Below are 12,163 nucleotides of genomic sequence, written 5' to 3' on the forward strand. Positions count from 1 at the left end.
AAAAATTTAGCCAACTTCTTATCAAACTATAGCATGCATACAGAAAAGCAAAGAATAGATGTTTAGTTCAATGAGTTTTCACAAAATGAACATACCCCTGCATAACAACTCCCGTGTAATACCAGAGAGATCAAGAAACAAAACTAGTCCTCCAGCAGTCACTCTCATCCCAATCACGAATGCCCTTAAGGTGTAACCACTAATCTGATTTTAAAACTGTGGATTAGTTTTGCTATTTTTAGACTTTATGTAAATAGAATTACATGTTATAAATATTTTATGTTGGCCAGGCGTGATGGCTCACACCTGTAATGCCAGCACTTTGGGAGGCCAAGTCGGGTGGATCACCTGAGGTCAGGAGTTCGGGACCAGCCTGGCCAACATGGAGAAATCCTGTCTCTACTAAAAATACAAAAATTAGCTGCATGTGGTGGAGCATGCCTGTAATCCCAGCTACTCAGGAGGTTGAGGCAGGAGAATCACTTGAACCCAGGAGGCGGAGGTTTCAGTGAGCTGAGATTGTGCCATTGCACTTCAGCCTGGGCAACAAAAGTCAAACTCCATCTCAAAAAAAAAAAATTATGTTTCATTCCTTTCATTTAGCATTTTGTCTGAAAGCATGAATATATGCTGTAGCAACCAGCAATAGTTTATTCTATTTGATGTGTAGGGCATGTTGCACAGATAAATCATAATTGATTTATCCAATACACTATTGATGAATATTGGGATTCTTTACAATGTTCAGTGTAGACTAGAGAGAAATCCTAGAGTTTAGAAATCCAAGGTAGGCAGTTTGATAGGAAATGAAGCCAGAATTCTAAAAACCATAAGCTAATTGCACAGAAGAAACTGCAGAAATTTGCCTGTCTAGGCCTTGACACTGGGTGATAAAAAATATAAATATAGTCCCTGAGTATTTGTAAACACAAATTGGATGTATCTTTACAATCAAAATTCACAATACCTGAGTAGTTCTTTTCTAGGGGAACACAACTTCAATCCAGAATGAAAGTATTTCCACAGATAAGTTCTGAGGAACATGAGCTCATAGTTAAGAGTGATAAAACCACCCAAGGAAATGATGTCCCATGACAGAGTGTCTGCAGACAGCTACTCTTTCAGATCCTTAATATTTAAAAATATGAAAGAGAAATCACAAATAGAAACATAAGAGAACACTATTTTTCAAAAGATCACACAAATTTGAAAAAGTATCCAAATAGAATGTTATAAATTGAACACACAAAAGCAAGGATTTCAAATTCAATGAATAGTTTGAAAAGAAGACTAGACAGAAGAGATTATTTGTAAAGTGGGATATTAACCCAGTCATTACCCAGGCTATAACATAGCAAAACAAAGAAATGGGAAATATTAAAGCAAGATTAAAAGGCATAGAGAATAAAAGGAGAAGTTTTAACATATCTAGTTGGTGTTTTAGGAGAGGATATTCGTGGAAATTGTGAAAAGGAAATATTCAAATACAAATTTTTATGAACTGTTGGGAGAGAACAATTTTACAATTCAGAAGCCCAACATATTTCTGACAGGAAAAAATAAAGCAATCAAGCCCTAGACCCATTATAGTGACATTACAAAAAGCAAAGACAAAGTTGGAGAAAAATAATTTTCTATAAAGGGTGGCAATTAGACTGACAGCTGACATCCTGACCTCAAGAATAGAAGTAAAACACAGTGGGATGATATTTTCAATGTACTGAGAGGAAGATAGTGGTATATCTGAGTTTTATACTCTGAAAATCTTTTAGAACATAGGTTAAATAAAAATATTTTCTGAAAAATAACTGAGTTTACCACTAGCAGACTCTCATTAAAGCAAATTTTAAATAATGTATTTTGGGCTCAGGGAATTTATCTCAAATATAAAATATAATACGCAAAAAGGTATGGCAAGAAAAGATGTGTATGAGTTAAAATTTGAGTAAATCTAAATAAATACTGATTGCATACAACATTTATAATCATGTAATGGATGCTCAAAATTAAGGAATTGTAAAATTATTGCACTGTTTAGGTAAGGATAAAAGCTTCAATTTATTTAAATATATTTATGTTAAAATACATAGATTTGTGATTGAAGAAGTAGTATAGAAAAATTAACTTTTAAACTAGAAAAAATAAACTTTATGTGTATTATATTTAGATTTAGATTATGTATTTATATTATGGTCAGATACATATATGAGAAATAATGCTGACCAATTAATATCAATGATCTTCATATAGAAAATTATAAAAATTATATTAAAAGGCGTTTAAAAATTTTAAATAAATGCTATATTTATGGATAGAATATTAAATTTGATTTATAGATTTAAAGCAATTGCATTGAAAACTATAAGAGTTTTGGATAAAATTTGTTAAAACAATTATAAAATAGTGCAAGTAAGAAAGTCAGGAATGGACAAGTCACTACTGAAGAAGAATCAGACAAAGAATCTATCCTATCAGTTGTTAAGACTTTTTATGAAGCCATAGTAATTATAGTGTGGCATTTATTCAGATTGATAAATATAGCAAATAAATACAATACTGAGCTCAGTAACAGACCCACTTAAATATGAAAATCTTAAGTGTGGAATTTGAACTGCAAGTCAATAAAGAAAGGAGTACTTAAACAAGTGGTAAATAAAAATATAAATTAAATCTGTAACTAATATATAACTAAAACTCAACATCAGATATATTAGGGATATTAATATTTCAGAAAGAAACAAGTGTTTTATGATATTGGGGTAGGAGAGTAGATAATTGTAAATTAGAAAAGAAAGTATCAAAACTTCAGACTGCATGAAAAAGTAACTTCTGCTAACCATAAAAAGAATGAAAGAGTATGCCACAAATGACTGGAAGATATTTCTAGCAATTTTAACCCATAAAGGATTAATAACTAGAGAATATAAACAACTACTATAAATTAATAGTATATATTTTTAAAAGACAAATAAGCTCGACCAAACAAACAAGTAAAAATTATGAACAGGCATTTTACAAGAGAAGAAAAAAAATGGTCCATTTATATTTTAAAATATTCCAACTTTTGTTAGGTATCATGACAATGTAAATTATAACCACAAAGAGATTCAATTTCCCACAAATCAGATTGGCAGGATTAAAGCAGGCAGTACCACATGTTACCAACAATGCAGATTAATGTTACATCTGAAACACAGCTGGAGGAAATGCATATTGGTAAAAGCCACATCAAAGCTTTTGACATTTTCAGTAAATATTATCATGCACATCTCCTGAAGCCCAGCAATTCACTCAGGCAGAATTAACTTCCAGAGAAATTCTTACAAATGTACATTGAAACATGTTCAAGAATGTTCATAACAGCATTATTTATTCATTGCTAAAAGTTGAGAACCAGCTCAGTTGTCCATTAATCATGTATAAATAAATTGAAATATTCTTACAATACAGTAATCTATAGTGATGAGTATATAGTATAATCCATAAATAAATAAATGAATAAATAAATAAATAAAATGAATGTATCTCAAAATACAGCGTTACAGAAGAATGACTATATATATATAAAATGATCTCATTTTGTAAGACTCAAAACTAGACAAATTTAAGTAGTATTTTATTTTTGATACATAGATACGTGAACATTTCATAAAGCAAAGCAAAGGAGAAAGAGGTCAAAGAATGAACAATGAGGTGAGCGAGGCAGAAAATTTAGGGAGTGGGACTTCAAAATCTCCGGGAGCAATCCATTTTATAAGCTATGTGTCAAGGACCTAGATATTAGTTTTGTTTTTCTTTAAATTGTGTATATTAATTGTACACACTTTTTTTTCTACTTTAGGGTTTAAGAAAATGATTTTGTGCCAGTACAGCAACAGAAGACAAATGAAAATAAGAATTATGAGTGAATCAACTCTATATACATGTAAGAAACATCATGAAATTACTCTGTAATTACTGATTAAAAATATAATCATTTTTACATAAAAAATTTTACAGTAAAAAATCATTTTAACATAAAAAATGATTAATCATTAACATTGGCAAATGATTAGGTTAATCATTGGCAAAGGAGAATTTCAACAGATTTCTTTATCCACAGATATTAATTTAAGAGAGATTTTAACTTTCTTTTTTATTGTTTTTAGATGACTTTATTGTATTTTAAAAATAATGTATGCTTATTATTTAAAATTCAAACAATACTATGATCTACAAACTGTTAACTAAAAAAGTAGCTATGCAAATTGTTATCATCCCAAAATAACAACTGTTAACATGGGATGATCATATGTACTGAGGGAATAATGAGAAATTAGGAGGACATAAAATTATATACACTGCTTTTAAGGTAAAAAGCATTTAAAGTTAATTTTAAGTAATTTTGACAAAAAAAATGAAGCTAAAGTGAAAAAGGAATGCTGAAATGCCTCTTCAATATTCTCATCTCATTCTATAGTTTTATCATTTGATCTTTAAACTCCCACTGTATTTTCATAGGATGAAGCATATTATGTTTCTTTTACTTTTCTTCATAAGAAATATTCTAACATTTCAGAGGATTATGCCATTAATTATGTTCTTTCCCATGTTCGACATGAGAAAACATAATGACTTTAAAAGTAATTGATATAGTTTGGCTTTGTGTCCCCACCCAAATCTCATGTTGAATTGTAATTCTCAATGTTGAAAGAGGGACTTGGTGGGAGGTGATTGGATCATGGGAGTGGACATCCACCGTGCTGTTCTTGTGACAGTGAGCGAGCTCTAACGAGATCTGGTTGTTTAAAGGTATGTAACACTTTCCCCTTCTCTCTCTCAGGCAGGCCATGTGAAGACGTAGTTGCTTCCCCTCTGCCTTCTGCCATGACTGTAAGTTTCCTGAGGCCTTCCCAGGCATGCTTCCTGTACAGCCTGGGGAACTGTGAGTCAATTAAATCTCTTTTCTTCATGCATTACCCAGTCACAGGTAGTTCTTTATAGCAGTGTGAGAACAGACTAATACAGTAATGGACTCTCTGTAGGTCTTTGATAGGGTGTTTTAAAAGTCTATAAAATACAAATTAAGTTTTCTCAATAAAATTTTTTCTGTTTCCAGACATTTCTGACAGCCTCTATTTGCTATGACAAAGTGTGATAGAATCTCCATGATTTATTCCTATTGACCTTACCTAGCTAATGATCTTCTCCCCTGATGATACAACTTGATGACTGGGCATTGATGTCACAGAAGAGGACATTATGTTTGCCTCCCTCTGTGTGTGTGTATGTGTGTGTGTGTTTGTTTGTGTGTGTGCATGTACTATAAGGTAGAAAAGGAGGATGATAGAAAACTTATAGGGACTCTCTCTCTCTCTGCCTCTCTCTCTCTTTCTTTCTCTCTCTCTCTCTTTCTTGTCTGATGGCCTATATGAAAGTCAACTCCACATTTTTGGGTATAAGCTACTAAGGAGGCATAAGTTAGATATTGTAATCACTAACCTATTTAAAGCAGATTTTGTGTCAATTGAGGGCTTTTTAAAATTTTATTTTTTAATTTTGTGCTGAAAACAACATTGGTTAACTATTTTATACTTAATTATGTTTAAACTTATCCATTACCCTTCAGGCAGAAAGGAAAATTTTTTTAAAAGGAAAAAGATCCTTGAAACCTTAAGAAATGGAACCAGTATTTTAGACATGCGTGTGAAATCATTAATGTAGAGAATCCTTCCCTGCAGAGGGAGACTAATTCTTTGTTACAGCCCTCAGTAGATTTTATTTTGGAAATGCCTAGGACTGTCCATAAGTCCCATGCCAAATCTCCTATTCCTTCAGCACATTGAGATGATGCTTAAAATTCTGAAGTGTTCATAACTGAAGTTAGAATTCTTACCATGTACATAACCGATAATTTTCTGAAAGTAAGTTTTGTTCAGGATGGGGATACATCTCGAGAATTTGGCACTTGAATTAGAGGAATCCTCTGAGGGTACAAGACCATCTGAGGACTCATGTGACATTTGACAGTTGTTTTACAAATTGGCTTAAGCTTGGTCTTGCTTCCTTGAAAAATCCTTTTTCCGATGGCAACTATGCCAGTGTAGGACATACCCAATCAATGAATTTCAGCTGTCATCATGAGCGACATGGATCACTGAACAATTGACTAGACTGTGATGATCAGTATTGATTGTGAATGTGTCTGAAATTAAAATATTGGATATACTATGGACTATTCATTTCATCATTTCATGAATGCGGAATAGTCATTGAACCAGGAGTTTGAATTCCCATGCTGGTCCCCTCATCTTATGAAGACCAGAACATTCACTTTCCTTTATTTTTCTTCCAAAAGAAGGAGAAATTTAAATGGCTATGTAGCATATGTAGGTAAGCATTGAAGATAGCTTGAACTTGATATTTTTAAAAGAGAAAACAAAACGTGCTTTAAAACAACTTACAAACATGGTGACTATTCTTGTGGAAGTGTACTTTATTTATACCTTAAGTCTCCTGTATAAACTCTGTGAGAGTAAGCACAGTATTAATTAGCTTACTCAACAGCTGTTAAGAAGGCACTACCGTGTGTCAGGCACTTTCCAAGTGCAAAGATAAAATAGTGCTATGCCTTCTGCTGCTCCCATAGTCTAGTCGGAGAGAGTCAAACTTGATGAAATAATCACATCAATAAATGTAAACTTTAGAAGAGTGTAAGTGAGTGTCAGTGAGGCATCAGGTGCAGACAGTGCAGAATGGGAGAACTGGTTAAATCAGGCAGCGAGGGTGAAGTTTGCTGAAGAAATGATCATGAGTTGAGGCATGATGTTAGAGTAAGATTTTACTTAAGAAACGTAACTATGCAAAGAGAAGGGTGGGGCTAAGGTGGATGCAAGAACAATTCAGACAGAGGAAAAAGTGCTTCTGTAGTTAAAATGGCACAGCACGTTTCAGAATTAAGAGAAGGCCAGTGTGACTAAGGGTAGAAAGCAAGATCAAGTGACGTGAGGCAGGAGGCTGGAAAGAGAGTCAGGGACACTCAAATGCAGAGGCTTGGAGTGAGACATTTCCCCCAGTGTGTCTGACACCCAACCTTTGTACCTGCTGTCTCAGCATAATTAACAATAGCACACCCTTTCGTTCTCAAATGCAGTTTGAGTTTTCTGTTCACTAAGAAAATTGTGTGATCACTCTACTTAAAGTCCATATTAAAGATTTTGGTCTTTACCCTAACAATGGGAAATCTTTAAAATGCTTAAGCAAGAGAGTGACATGATCACATATAACCTTTGAAAAGATTATCCAGGCTATACGGTGTACAAAAGGTTAATTGGGGCAAAGGCAGATGCAGGGACACTAGCTAGGAGGCTGATGCCGGAGTCAGAGAAAGCATGACAGTAATATGAACCAGGTGATACCGAAGGAGATAGAGTGAAAGAATTTGAGGCAAGTGGACTGTATCAGTCTAATCATGTCTGCCTCAGCCTGGACAAGCAATCATACAAGCTATAAACCATGTATGATTTAAACTGCTTGCTACTCAAAACTAGAGAAACTGATGAGGAACCTTTTGCTAGAGATGAGAGAAGACTCAGAATGGTAGTTAGATCACACAACATAAAGTCTGGTGGGGCGATCAGAGGCTAGGAATTGATGAAGGCTAGTGTCTTCATGTTCCATCATAATTATTCTGAAGCTTGAGGCCACCAAGAAGCTGGTCCCATAGTGGATTGTCAGGCATCTCCAGAATAGTCTATAGCAGGGGTCCCCAACCCCGGAGCCATGGACAGGTACCGGTCCATGGCCTGTTAGGAAGCGGGCGGCACAGCAGAAGGTGAGCATGGGCAAGTGAGCATTACCGCCTGAGCTCTGCCTCCTGTCAGATCAGCGGAGGCATTAAATTCTTACAACAGCACAAACCCTATTGTGAACTGTGCATGCAAGGGATCTAGGTTGTGTGTTTCTTACGAGAATCTAACTAATGCCTGATGATCTCAGGTGGAAGAGTTTTATCCTGAAACCCTACTCCCCCAGCCTATCCATGGAAAAACGGTCTTCCATGAAACTGGTGCCTGGTGCCAGAAAGGTTGAGAACAGCTGGTGTCTGCAGTATTGTGGGGAGTTTCTAGGATTCATGTGTGAAATCGTAACTGCACATGGCCACAGAGGAGACAGGTGTTTTCTACTGGTATTCAGACTGAACTGACTTCTTCAGTCTGCCCTCTGGCAAGGTATAGTGGAGCACAGCTTAAAGAATCCAAAACACAAGTCAGGCTCTGAACAATTTACAGCAAAACACCGCTGAACAGATTTAGGTTTCGCCTCAAACTGAAGAGGTCATTGAAATACATGTTATTACTGAACCTTGTTTAAGAGGAGAAAGAGAAGGGGAACAACACGGCTGCCCTCAGGGATCAAGACGAAAGAAGAGGGTTTCAGTCAGATATGCCACAATAGCAAAGATGTGGAATCAGCCTAAGTGTCCATCCATGGTGAGCAGGTAAAGAAAATGTGTTATATACACAATGAAATACTATTCAACCATTAAAAAAAAAGAAATTGTGTAATTGGCAGCAGCGTGGATGAAACTGGAGGTCATTATCTTAAATGAAATAAACCAGACACAAAAAGACAAATATTGCATGTCGTCTCTTATATGTAAGAACTAAAAAGTTTGATCACATGAGAGTGAGATGATAGATAACGAGACTGGAAAGCGTGAGTTGGGGGAAGGGATAAGGATGAAGAGAACTGGGTTAAAGGATGCAAACATACAGTAAGATGGCATAAATGCAATGCTTAATAGCAGAGTAGGGTGACAATGCTTAACTCAGTTGGTGGGCACCCTAAGTACCCTGACTTGATCACTACATATTATATACATGTAAGAAAATGGTTCACATACCCCATAAACTTGTACAAATAAAAATAAATAAATAAATTGAAGGTGCCAAAGAAGGCTGGATGAGCAAGAATTACTGCGAAAATGATCACAATTTAACAAAGCTGGGGACTCCTAGGAAACCCCTAAGGGACAGTTAAAGATGTGGGCAAACTAAACTGTGGTGACTCTTTTGCTTTTGATGTGCCAGATTTGATCTTAAATAGAATGTCTGTGCAAGTCTTGACATTAAATTCTGTGTGCCTTATGGACCACAGGATGATTATGCGATTTGCTGACACATGCAAGATAGTCTCATACTTGACGGTTGGTGATACCTGTCTGAGTATTTCACTGTGGCAAGAGGTACAAACATAAGGGAGTGAACTGCGTGGACACCCATCTATCTCCGTTCTCTTGTTAGATAGATGTGGAGAATGCTGACGAAATCAAGTCTGAAACTTCTGGATTTACTCTCAAGAACATTTTCTAATTATTTGGCTTCAAGATACAATAGAAGAAGCTGTGATAAACAATGCAGTTAAGAGAAGTAACGCCAGCTGGGCACGGTGGCTCACGCTTGTAATCCCAGCACTTTGGGAGGCTGAGGCAGGCGGATCTCCTGAGGTCAGGAGTTCGAGACAAGCCTGTCCAACATGGAGAAATCTTGTCTCTACTAAAAATACAAAAATTAGGCGGGAGTGGTGGCGCAGGCCTGTAATCCCAGCTACTGGGGAGGCTGTGGCAGGTGAATCGCTTGAACCCAGGAGGCGGATGTTGCAGTGAGCCAAGATCGCATCACTGCACTCCAGCCTAGGCAACAAGAGCAAAATTGTGCCTCAAAAACAAAAAAACAGAGATGAATAAGTAATGGCATTTGAATTATCTCTCTTAACCTAGCAAGACATAGGAAAGGAAGATTTCCTAGAAGAAAGCCTGAGTGTCCTCAGTGGGCACAATGATTCACTAGGAGAACAGTGTGACAGTGATTTGAAAAAAAATGTAAAGGTCTTTCCTCCATTCAGCAGTCATTCTGCTACTAATTGTTCAGTATCTATTGTACCATTCAGTGTTCTAGGCTGTGTAATTATAACTGTAGACATGAAAAATATGGTTCCTGTCTCCCTGGCATTTACCCTCAAATAAGACATATGCCAGACAGACAGAAGACAGAAAATGAACAAATGTATACACAAATAAACAGAATTCTTGCTCAGAGTTATGACTGATGTTAAGAAAACAAAATGGACTGACTGGAAGGAAGATTTGTCAGATAATGGTGGTAAGGGAAGGCTTCTCATTGCAGGTGATGACTGAGCTGATACATGAATGAAAAAAGAAGACAATCATTTGGAGCTGGGAAGAAGATTCTGGTCATAGGATAGGCAAGTGCAAAGGCCGTGCTTGAAATAGGAGACAAAGGGGAAGGCTAGAATGTGTGAGATGTTCTGAGAGATGAGGGTGTGTTATAAAATGAGGTTGGGGGTTAGAAAGCAGGAACCAGGTATTGTAAGAATTTTCAGTTTGCCCCAAATACAGTGGGAGCCTTTGGAGAGATTCAAGCAGAAGACCTTCATGATATAAATTACAAAATTTTTGTAAAAATTCTGGTTTCAGTTTTAAAAGCCCACTGTCAAGTATCAATAATCGTGTGTCCAGTTTGAGGTTTCAGAAGTGATTATATCTGAATCTAGGATGATGGAAGTGGATGGATTTGTGATGTGTTTTGAGTCAGAAAGGAAAGGTTTTGCTGATGGATTCAACATAACGATTAAGGAAAAGGATAAATTAGTTCTTCCCTTTAAGAAAGTTAGTGGATGATGGTGCCATTTGCTGATACAGGGCAGAATAGAAGAGGGAATCAAAGGTTCCATTTTGGGCATGTTACTTGGAGTTAACATTTAAGTTGGTAGTTGGCTATAAGAGTCTGTAGTGGTTACAGACTCTATAGACACTTACTAAATATGAAAATTTGGTGGACATTAGCCTATGTATGTTACATAAAGCCATGGGATTGGAGGATCACTAGGGAAAATGTATTCAGTTGGAACTCAGTGGAAGGAACCAAGACCAGATTGTGGTATAGAACAAGGAGCAGGCCACAGCAGGTGAGTGGAAGAGGAAGAGAAGAAACAAGGTGAAGGAAGGAAAGAGTAGTTTTAAGAAGAGTGTAGAGGAGAATTAGCAATGATTGGGGCAGCTGCCCTGTGGGGTTGGATCTAAGGCATACAAACGGGTAAAGATTTGGTTTTCTGTGTGGCATACTGTCTAAGCTCCTCCCTAGTGCTCCCAAGAGATATATAGAGAAAACATTCATGATTTTTGAGGTGTTTTGTGTGAACTCACATCTACTTTCCTCATGAATGTGTGGCAAAGTAGAGACTGGTTACAAGGTTATAGCTCAGCGGCTCAAATGTTATTTCACTTAATTCACCAGATAGCCTTGTAAAAGAAGTACTACTAGCACTCCCATTTTATGCTTGACTGTAAGATAGCATCACTTTGGGATCTAAATTTATAATACCTAAAGGATTTTAAAAATTATTTTCTTTTACCTTAAGGCTGCCCAGGAACTAAAACTAAAATCACAGATTTAATTTTAAAAGATTTGTCCCATCTTTACTTACCCAGAGAAAACAAAAAGAAATGGAGGGAGGAGGCACCTGTTTTTTTCTTTGGATTCTTGGCTCAAAAAACGGAGACCCTCATAGACAATATATCCGATCAAACAACCTGAATAGCTCTCCAAGAGCAGAGGTCAAAGCTTTTATCTTTTTAGGTGGTCGTTCGAGGTTTTTATTTGCTAAAATGAGTGTAATATAATCCTTGATGCTTCTGTCAGAGGGATCCTGGACTGAATAGCCAGGCAGTGTGTCATCTCTCTGCAGGGTTTCCATATCCCTGACCCAGTGTTCCAGATGTCTTACCTTGAGAGTTGGTTCTTACTTAGTATTTCAGATGTTTTTTTCCTTCTAGGCACTATTTTAGTTCACAATGTATGATCATCATATGAACTAATGACCTTGGCTGTTACCAACTTAGATCATTTATGAAGGTAAGCTTAATATATACTCTGATAATTACATATAATTTTCTACTTAAAATTTTATAGTAATCCAGATTCATAAGCAATATTTTATAGCACACTTGCACCAGAAATAGAATAGCTAAAGTGTTTAAGCAGCTATGTTTCACCTTCAAAGAGTTGAGAGTTACCTCATAAACTTCTCTCTGCCACCTAAAGATCATGTAAGTTGCCTGAGGTCACAGCTAAGAAATAGCAATTAGGACTAACATTCAGAT

Source organism: Papio anubis, chromosome 8, assembly GCF_008728515.1.
Source record: "Papio anubis isolate 15944 chromosome 8, Panubis1.0, whole genome shotgun sequence".
In the NCBI taxonomy this organism is placed as follows: domain Eukaryota; kingdom Metazoa; phylum Chordata; class Mammalia; order Primates; family Cercopithecidae; genus Papio; species Papio anubis.